Source organism: Mytilus edulis, chromosome 12, assembly GCF_963676685.1.
Source record: "Mytilus edulis chromosome 12, xbMytEdul2.2, whole genome shotgun sequence".
Taxonomy (NCBI): domain Eukaryota; kingdom Metazoa; phylum Mollusca; class Bivalvia; order Mytilida; family Mytilidae; genus Mytilus; species Mytilus edulis.
Genome location: NC_092355.1, coordinates 66,375,946 through 66,387,628, shown reverse-complemented (window position 1 = coordinate 66,387,628; position 11,683 = coordinate 66,375,946).

Sequence of the window (11,683 nt, the reverse complement as noted above, 5' to 3'; positions counted from 1 at the left end):
AAGATTGTTGGACATGCACAGTAAAATTGAATTTAAGCAAAACCTATATATAAAGACACGTACATGAGACACCACTTTCCTCAATACTGCTGGAACTGCACATAAATATACATGGGTTTTTGATAATAGCATAACAATTCAATGACCCCAAAAATTCTTCCACTGTTTTATTGTCCAAACTCTTCGTGTTTTAACTCCGCGTTACAAATGTAATACACAGTTTATACCGATTAATATACTTTTACAGAAATTTTAGTTCTTCATTCAATATAATGTTTTGCTTATATTTATCAATCATGTATACTGAGAGTACGATGTTTGAGTTTCGTTGAAATTTTTTGTTGCAAGATCAAAAAATGAAAGTGCTGTGCAAGAGTGTTTGTAAGTATCTGAACATTGTCCTGTATTTTTTGTTTACAGCTTACCACTTGGTATTGATTTTACACCTTATTCAATTCTGTACTGAAACCAATAGTTGTTATGTCCTTCTATGTCTGTAAACATTGCAGTGGTCTCATATGTTATATATCATATTCGTCTTATTTTAAAACTGTTCCTACACTACATGACGCATGATGCTATTTTACTGTTTAATATGCTTTCAGGAGGAATTGTTTAGTACATAAATATTAATAAAAATAAATGGTAATGATTGTTTTATAATAGACAATGTCTTTCCAATGTTTAATGTTCTCCATAAACCAATTTAAGATCTTTCAACATTTGAGTCTTTTCAGTGTCTGATGCGAGTGCTGAATTAAATATCTGCAAAAATAAGAAATATATTTGTCAGTTCGTATCATTTTGTGACACTTCTGGAAATCGCCTTTATTACCAGCAATAAAACGGATGTTAAATTTGATTCAACGTATGTTTACTCCCCACTAGCACTTGCTATCATCCTTCGATCTGTTTAAATTCAAGGTGTTGGTTCTTCGTAAACAATCATTTGTTTAATCGATAGCTTTGTATTACTTTTAATTGGTTTTTGCGTTTAATTTGTTTGACCGTGACCTTTTATTAGTTTTGATTTGAGTCTAACATGTCTAAGTTTTATTTGTTCATAAATCTTTTATTAATTTGTTTTAAAAAATTCTTTTTCGTCTGTTTAACTCAAAATAACTTTTCGATTTTTTCGACGACTTCTTTGTTTGACCGTGAATGATGACTTTTTCCTTGTTTCGACGATTTCTTTGGCTGACCCTGCACCTCTAATAACTTTTCATTCGTTTTGACAATTTCTATATTTGACCTTGCAATTTTTATACAACTTCTTGATTGTTTCGATGATTTCTCTGACCGTAGGCCTTTTAAGACTTTTCATTTGACTCGGAATACTTATAAACTTTTCAATTATATGTGTGTTCGGGTATAAAAAGGTAAATGTTGTAGCATGTCTTAGTTTGAAGTGGACATGCTTTATTGAAACGTACACACGCCTGATGATTAAATAATAAAATGAAAGAGTGGCGAAAAAGGATACCACAGACATATTGAAACTCATATGTTATTTGTCAAAAACAGAAAAACGACGAATTCGAACAACAGTGTAAAAGCACATGGAAATTAAATACTGAGCGACAAGATCCCCACTTAAAACCGAAGTGATGTAAGATATTTTCGAAAGGTAAGGAGGTGCTGCTCTGCTAGTGACCTTCGTCGAGCTAATCCTTTGGTAAGTTGTAAAAAGATAAGTCCTCACGTAAAAAAGGATTGGTAATTAACTAGATATAGGAAGATATGCCATGAGTGTCAATGAGACAACTCTTCACCCAAATAATAACTTAAAAAAGTAAACCATTATTGTTCAAGGTACGTGCCTTGACTCACACCGAATAGCAAGCTATAAAGGGCCCCAAAACATGTATAAACTTGCCTTTAATTATTATCAAATTCGTAACGCAATGGTTAGCTAATTGTTATTCTTTAAAACTTTATTGATTCAGATATCATGAAATCATAAACATCGTTTACGATGTCGTCACGACCTTATTCATCATCAACTTCGGAAACTATTGTGCATATACTTTTTAACCCGATGCCGTTAAGAACCTCAAATGATTTGTCTTTGTATATAACTATGAATTTTAAATGAACTTTAAAATTCTTTTAAAAACAAATGGTTTACTTTCGTTGAAATATATTACCATAGGTCATTTTTGCAATACTTGTTAAAATGATTTTGAGGCCTCAATACCCCAAAAATTTAATTTCAACTCTTTTTTATTCGAGGGTCACTGATGGATCTTTTGTTGTTGAAAGGCGCGTATGGCATACATATTTTAATCTGGGTACATGTGGTATATAAAATAAGTTATTTAGCCTTCATTACCACGTGTTATCACCATTACCTCCGTTTATATTGAAGGTGTTAGCTCTTTCAAATCTGTTTATTTCATTGAGCGTGATTCTTTTATCACTTTTGATTTGTAGCTATTTTTAGTTTCTCTGAATATGAACATTTTATCAATTTTAATTTGTACTGACATTTTGGCATTTTTTTTTAATAATGTTTCGATGAGTTTTTAGCTCACCTGGCCAAAAGGCCAAGTGAGCTTGTCGTCGTCCGTCGTCGTCGTCGTCCGTCGTCGTCGTCGTCCGTCGTCGTCGTCGTCCGTCGTCGTCGTCCTGCGTTAACTTTTAGAAAAATCTTCTCCTCTAAAACTACTGGGCCAAATTTAACCAAACTTGGCCATAATCATCATTGGGGTATTTAGTTTAACAAATGTGTCCGGTGACCCGGCCAACCAACCAAGATGGCCGCCATGGCTAAAAATAGAACATAGGGGTAAAATGCAGTTTTTGGCTTATAACTCAAAAACCAAAGCATTAAGAGCAAATCTGACAGGAAGTAAAATTGTTGATCAGATCACGATCTATCTGCCCTGGAATTTTCAGATGAATTGGATAATCGGTTGTTGGGTTGCTGCCCCTGAATTGGTTATTTTGAGGAAATTTTGCTGTTTTTTTTGTTATTATCTTGAATATTATTATAGATAGAGATAAACAGTAAACAGCAATAATGTACAGCAAAGTAAGAACTAAAAATAAGTCAGTATGACCAAAATAGTCAATTGACCTCCTAAGGAGTTATTGCCCTTCATAGTCAATTTTTAACAATTTTCTTAAAATTTGAAGATTTTCAATAACATTTTCCACAGAAAGTACTGTTATAGATAGAGATAATTGTAAGCAGCAAGAATGTTTAGTAAAGTAAGATCTACAAACACATCACCATTACCAAAACACAATTTTGTCATGAATCCATCTGTGTCCATTGTTTAATATTCACACAGACCAAGGTGAGCGACACAGGCTCTTTAGAGCCTCTAGTTTGTTTGACCGTGCATATCTAATAACGTTTAGTCTGTTTCGATTTTTTGTTTGTTTTACCTTGAAATCTTATAACACGAATAACTTTTCATTTGTTTTCAAATATTTTTTCTCTTAAACCTCTAATAACGTTTTATTTGATACAAAGTTTTTAAGTCAAATTTTGGAATTAAGCACAGGCGCTCTGGAAGGGTTAGCAGATACTGGTTACTACGTTTCCGTAAATAATAATTTTAAAGGGTTTCAAGTGATCAAGCAGCAATAAATAAACGATTAATAGCTGATCCTGAACTAACCTTAATTAATCATAAAGTCGGAAGTTCTTGAGGAAATCATTTTCAAAACATTAAAATTGCACCAATCAGAAACAATATACTCTTCGGTTGTCAGGAAGTCGCAATGTAAGATATTCAAAACGGTTGAACATAAGACTTAATGATTGATTATCGTTGACCTAATGCAGATCGGTCTGAGATAAAAGGTTAACCAGTAAAAATAGAATGTTTCAATACCAGTTTTCGTTATCCTTTATTGACTGTATTCACTTATATCCATCATATTTATATAGTCAAAATAACGCTGGATATATAATACAGAGATTTGTATGTATTAACAGGCTAAACATATAAAACAAACAGGTGTCCACATTTAAAGAGCATAATGGTCGAATAATGAAAAAAAAAAAACACTTCATAAACTTCGTTTCTGTATCACGTTTCGATATTAACCTGCATCAAACCCAACAATTTTAAAACCAAGCTAACTTGTGAAAATCGAGCTATATAACTAGCTAAAATCAATTTGTAAAAATATCCATCAAATGTAAATTTTGCTTTTAGAAGGTTTCTTGGTACTAAGTTTTAACTTTATTTGTATCAAATCTAAATACTTTATTTAGTTGATCATTAGCTGATGTATATTATTCATTTCTTGGAACTGTGCAAGCAATTCATAATCATCTGGTCCTTTAAATACATGTTATCAGCGACATAGCTAGATACTTATTACTGTCGAGGCAAAAGCTATCAACGCATTGGTGCCAATTTGTTAAGAACTTCTTGTAAGAGATACATTTACTAGTATTATTTATCTGTTTCTTGATCAAACTGGATAGTTGCATCTATCTAAGACTATTTTATTAACAAGATTGAACTCAGTTTTCCAATCTGTTCTAAGTTCAAGAGAAAACATACGTGTGTAAACAGAGAGGAAGTAAATGTTTAGAACCACCTTATACCATGAACTTCAAATAACAGTAATGTTATCACTCTAACTTGTTTCTTCGTAAAGAATTAGGCGAGGCAATTCTATTGGTAATATATGTAGCTTGCTGTTCAAACACCCTCTTATACCTATACTGAAAGAAAGTGTACAATTTTAAAAAGACAGGAACACTAATAATTAACATTCCAGCAGCACCTGCATGTAGGGTATATATACCCCAATTGATACGATATTCTCGTACTTGCATTTACTATCATAATTTTCTTGATAGAGGGTTGCTGCTAACAAGGAAGCTATCAAACCAAGAGTTCCAAATGGTGATGTCTTCGTAAATTTTACGGACGCAATCACGAGTTGGTTGACCTTTATGGAATAACCGTTTCACAAATGATATCGCATATCTTCCTTACGTAGTTTTGATTTGAGTCTAACATGTCTAAGTTTTATTTGTTTGATCATGAATCTTTTATTGATTTGTTTAAAAAAATTCTTTTTCGTCTGTTTAACTCTAAATAACTTTTCGATTTTTTCGACGACTTCTTTGTTTGACCGTGAATGATGACTTTTTCCTTGTTTCGACGATTTCTTTGGCTGACCCTGCACCTCTAATAACTTTTCATTCGTTTTGACAATTTCTATAAAAAACAGAAAAACGACGAATTCGAACAACAGTGTAAAAGCACATGGAAATTAAATACTGAGCGACAAGATCCCCACTTAAAACCGAAGTGATGTAAGATATTTTCGAAAGGTAAGGAGGTGCTGCTCTGCTAGTGACCTTCGTCGAGCTAATCCTTTGGTAAGTTGTAAAAAGATAAGTCCTCACGTAAAAAAGGATTGGTAATTAACTAGATATAGGAAGATATGCCATGAGTGTCAATGAGACAACTCTTCACCCAAATAATAACTTAAAAAAGTAAACCATTATTGTTCAAGGTACGGTCTTCAACACCGTGCCTTGACTCACACCGAATAGCAAGCTATAAAGTGCCCCAAAACATGTATAAACTTGCCTTTAATTATTATCAAATTCGTAACGCAATGGTTAGCTAATTGTTATTCTTTAAAACTTTATTGATTCAGATATCATGAAATCATAAACATCGTTTACGATGTCGTCACGACCTTATTCATCATCAACTTCGGAAACTATTGTGCATATACTTTTTAACCCTATAAATGCACTGAAATTATACAATCAGCTCCGATGCCGTTAAGAACCTCAAATGATTTGTCTTTGTATATAACTATGAATTTTAAATGAACTTTAAAATTCTTTTAAAAACAAATGGTTTACTTTCGTTGAAATATATTACCATAGGTCATTTTTGCAATACTTGTTAACGTGATTTTGAGGCCTCAATACCCCAAAAATTCAATTTCAACTCTTTTTTATTCGAGGGTCACTAATGGATCTTTTGTTGTTGAAAGGCGCGTATGGCATACATATTTTAATCTGGGTACATGTGGTATATAAAATAAGTTATTTAGCCTTCATTACCACGTGTTATCACCATTACTTCCGTTTATATTGAAGGTGTTAGCTCTTTCAAATCTGTTTATTTCATTGAGCGTGATTCTTTTATCACTTTTGATTTGTAGCTATTTTTAGTTTCTCTGAATATGAACATTTTATCAATTTTAATTTGTACTGACATTTTGGCATTTTTTTTTAATAATGTTTCGATGAGTTTTTAGCTCACCTGGCCAAAAGGCCAAGTGAGCTTGTCGTCGTCCGTCGTCGTCGTCCTGCGTTAACTTTTAGAAAAATCTTCTCCTCTAAAACTACTGGGCCAAATTTAACCAAACTTGGCCATAATCATCATTGGGGTATTTAGTTTAACAAATGTGTCCAGTGACCCGGCCAACCAACCAAGATGGCCGCCATGGCTAAAAATAGAACATAGGGGTAAAATGCAGTTTTTGGCTTATAACTCAAAAACCAAAGCATTAAGAGCAAATCTGACAGGAAGTAAAATTGTTGATCAGATCACGATCTACAAAAGTATCTGCCCTGGAATTTTCAGATGAATTGGATAATCGGTTGTTGGGTTGCTGCCCCTGAATTGGTTATTTTGAGGAAATTTTGCTGTTTTTTTGTTATTATCTTGAATATTATTATAGATAGAGATAAACAGTAAACAGCAATAATGTACAGCAAAGTAAGAACTAAAAATAAGTCAGTATGACCAAAATAGTCAATTGACCTCCTAAGGAGTTATTGCCCTTCATAGTAAATTTTTAACAATTTTCTTAAAATTTGAAGATTTTCATTAACATTTTCCACAGAAAGTACTGTTATAGATAGAGATAATTGTAAGCAACAAGAATGTTTAGTAAAGTAAGATCTACAAACACATCACCATCACCAAAACACAATTTTGTCATGAATCCATCTGTGTCCATTGTTTAATATTCACATAGACCAAGGTGAGCGACACAGGCTCTTTAGAGCCTCTAGTTTGTTTGACCGTGCATATCTAATAACGTTTAGTCTGTTTCGATTTTTTGTTTGTTTTACCTTGAAATCTTATAACACGAATAACTTTTCATTTGTTTTCAAATATTTTTTCTCTTAAACCTCTAATAACGTTTTATTTGATACAAAGTTTTTAAGTCAAATTTTGGAATTGAGCACAGGCGCTCTGGAAGGGTTAGCAGATACTGGTTACTACGTTTCCGTAAATAATAATTTTAAAGGGTTTCAAGTGATCAAGCAGCAATAAATAAACGATTAATAGCTGATCCTGAACTAACCTTAATTGATCATAAAGTCGGAAGTTCTTGAGGAAATCATTTTCAAAACATTAAAATTGCACCAATCAGAAACAATATACTCTTCGGTTGTCAGGAAGTCGCAATGTAAGATATTCAAAACGGTTGAACATAAGACTTAATGATTGATTATCGTTGACCTAATGCAGATCGGTCTGAGATAAAAGGTTAACCAGTTATCCTTTATTGACTGTATTCACTTATATCCATCATATTTATATAGTCAAAACAACGCTGGATATATAATACAGAGATTTGTATGTATTAACAGGCTAAACATATAAAACAAACAGGTGTCCACATTTAAAGAGCATAATGGTCGAATAATGAAAAAAAAAAACACTTCATAAACTTCGTTTCTGTATCACATTTGATATTAACCTGCATCAAACCCAACAATTTTAAAACCAAGCATGTACTAGTATCTTAACTTGTGAAAATCGAGCTATATAACTAGCTAAAATCAATTTGTAAAAATATCCATCAAATGTAAATTTTGCTTTTAGAAGGTTTCTTGGTACTAAGTTTTAACTTTATTTGTATCAAATCTAAATACTTTATTTAGTTGATCATTAGCTGATGTATATTATTCATTTCTTGGAACTGTGCAAGCAATTCATAATCATCTGGTCCTTTAAATACATGTTATCAGCGACATAGCTAGATACTTATTACTGTCGAGGCAAAAGCTATCAACGCATTGGTGCCAATTTGTTAAGAACTTCTTGTAAGAGATACATTTACTAGTATTATTTATCTGTTTCTTGATCAAACTGGATAGTTGCATCTATCTAAGACTATTTTATTAATAAGATTGAACTCATTTTTCCAATCTGTTCTAAGTTCAAGAGAAAACATACGTGTGTAAACAGAGAGGAAGTAAATGTTTAGAACCACCTTATACCATGAACTTCAAATAACAGTAATGTTATCACTTTAACTTGTTTTCAATTTACTGACATATTAATAAAAATAAAGGAAACGTATTGATTCCGAATCAATGCAAATTCCACCTTTGGGAATTAGAGTTTACTAAATTGTTAGGTCAGTATGCCAAATATATATGTCACAGAAAGTGAATCATTCGGAAGGTGTATATTAAGTTCAAGAGACTTCTAAATATATATATAAAAAAGATAATTTGATACCAAACTGAAAAACATAGCAATGCAGATATGTATAAACTGTGAAACATGTTAACAGGTAATATTGATGTATATTTTTTTTGAAATACACCATTATTGTTGTTTGTCTGTGATGTGAACATACAAAATTTTGTCTGCTAAATGTATAATGGGTAGGAGAAGAAATGTGGCTTCCAACACCTCATGCATATGGACACGTAAGAGAGGTGTTGCAAGTGTTTGTTAAAATATATAGAACCTGACTGCTACCCAATGTAGCCCTATACTGCATAAAATACACACGAATTTCTTATTACATCACAGCAATTTGTCTTTACCTGTATGTGTTCGTTGAAGATTCTTATTATGACTTTTATTGAACGGGTCAGGATATGAACACGTAAGAGAAGTGTTGCAAATGTTTCAAATGCAGAACTGTGCTGTCATTCAACAATATACTGACCTATCAGATGATCCATATACCTCTTCTGCTGTTTTGAATAAGGTGTAATTAACTAATCTACTCGTACTTTTACTATGTGTAACATATGAAATACATAGTTTTTATCGATAAATATTATAACAGAATTTTTTCGTTTTATTTGATATAATTTTCACTTACATTTTCCATTTTTTTTTTTTATAGTTTCCTTTAAATTGATTGTTGCAGAATTAAAGAAAACATGGTTTTGGCAAGGTTAAGTACACGTACCATTGGTTTTGTTTATATCCCCTGGAAGGAAGGTTCTGCTCATGGGAGTTTGGAACTATCTAATTTTAAAGGCCGTTTATTTATCTGCAGATTTCACAGCTTACTACTGTGTATGGGTATTACACCTAATTGAATTTTGTACGGATACCTATGTACAGTTGTTTATATATTTGTGCCTTGTTATTTGTCATATACGTAAGGGTAGTCTCATATGCTTTCAAGTTTTATTCTTCCTATTTTTATACTGTTCATATATATGTGTATGACGAATGAGGCTATTTCACGAATGACTTTTTTGTTCTGTTTTTGCATCGGATATTTTGGTTTCAAAAGACTTAGTCATTTGCTTTAATATTTTGTTCACTTTATTAAAATCTATTAATATTGATTATCATTATTTGTAATATTAAGGACCATTTCGAAGAAACTATTGTGGAAAACAAATAAAAAGGATAAAAATAGAATAGAAGAATAATTGAAAATATGTTGTCAATTCTTATTATTTGGTGCAACACTTATTGAGATTGCCTTATAACCGAATTTTTTTTGTACGAGTAAAAATAACACGAATTTCAAATTTGAAGCAAGGTATGTTTACTTTTCATTTGCACATAGTGTTTAATTGTTATCGCTTGACCGTGACCTTTTATTTCTTTTATATGTGTCTACGTCTTGTTTGTTTGATCATGATATCAAATCTTATTTGTTTTGACAAATTTATTTTGTCCGCGCATCTCTAAGAAGATTTCGATTTTCAATGATTAACTTGTTTGACTATTCACCTATAATAGTTCCCTATTTGTTTTCACAATATCATTGTTTGTCCGTGTACCCCATATATAATTTTTTCGATTGTTTCGATGATTTTTCTGACGACCTTTGACCTATAAAACCTTTTCGATTGTATCGACGTTACGCTTTTCGTCATTCAACCTCCTTGTGTTATACTATTTAAAATAATATCAAAGTATATAATTTTATGATATTAGTCAGGTAATTCAAACATTTTTTTATCAATTCAATGACATATTAAATAAAAACCAAGGTAATGTCTTTGATACATTGCCTTTCAAATTTATTGACTCATTCAACCTTTTGAAGTGTGAATTTATTGAATAATCAGGTCATTATGTCAAATATATATGTCACTAAATGTTAATCATTCGAAAAGTAAAAAACTTAGGTCAAGAGACTTCCATATAAAATAATAGTGGTTTGATACTTAACCGAGAAACAAAGCAATGTTGACATTTATAAACTATGAAAACATGTTATCAGGTATACGAAGTATGGATGAATATCAATTTAATTTTTCATGCTTCACATAAAAATGCCATATTTTGATTAGCTAATACGAGGGTGTTAATTTACTCTATCACATGGCTGAGCAGGTGATATTTTATATAATGTATATTGTTGAAAATAATCAAGAATCGATAATTTAAAGGACAATGAATCAAATTAACATCAAGTTATATAGGCAATGCTTTAGTTCTACGTTTCGGCTCAAATTGTATTATTTGACTGTCAAAATAAAATAAATAATTAAAACATTATGCTTCACTTCTGTTGATTTTTCTAATACCTGTATTGTAACGTTGGTAAGTTCGAGACGTCAAAGCAAATACTTTTAAATAGAATTCATCTGTAAAAGACAATATTGATAGGACATTCAGTAACATAAATTAAATAACACATAGCTGAGGGTGTTAAGAGTAGATTGGTACCCCTCGAAAAAGCATTGTCAACCTTGGCTTCGCCGCGGTTGACAATGTTTTCTCTGGATACCAATCTGCTACGTGTTATTTATAGTGTTATATGTCTGATATGTGAGTCTTCAAAGTTTTGGCTGCAGAATGAATGTTGAACAGGCACAGTAAAATTGTATTTCAGCAGAACATATATACAAAGACACGTACACGAGAGTTTGTCCGTCACACCACGTTTCTCCATACTGCTGGAACTGCACATAAATGTTCATGGGTGTTTGATAACAGCACAACAATTCAATGACCTATCTAATGACCCCAATAACTCTTCCACTGTTTAACTAGGTATAATTATCCAAACCCTTTGTGTTGTACTCTGCGTTACAAATGTAATACAAAGTTTTAACCGATTAATAATTAAAATATTTTGACAGAAATTTCAGTTTTTCATTCAATTTAATGTTTTGCTTATAGCTGTCTATCATGTATATTGAGAGTACGATTTCTGAGTTTCATTGAAAATTGTTGCAAGATATAGAAAATAAATTTTGTGTTTTAACATGTTGTGATTTGGTTAAAATCCCTTGTCATGAACATTCAGTGCAAGATCTAAAATTGAGAATGGAAATGGGGAATGTGTCAAAGAGACAAGAACCCGACCATAGAGTAGACAACAGCAGAAGGTCACCGACAGGTCTTCAATGCAGCACGAAATTCCCGCACCCGGAGGCGTCCTTCAGCTATCCCCTCAACAAATATATATACTAGTTCAGTGATAATGAACGCCATACTAAACTCCAAATTGT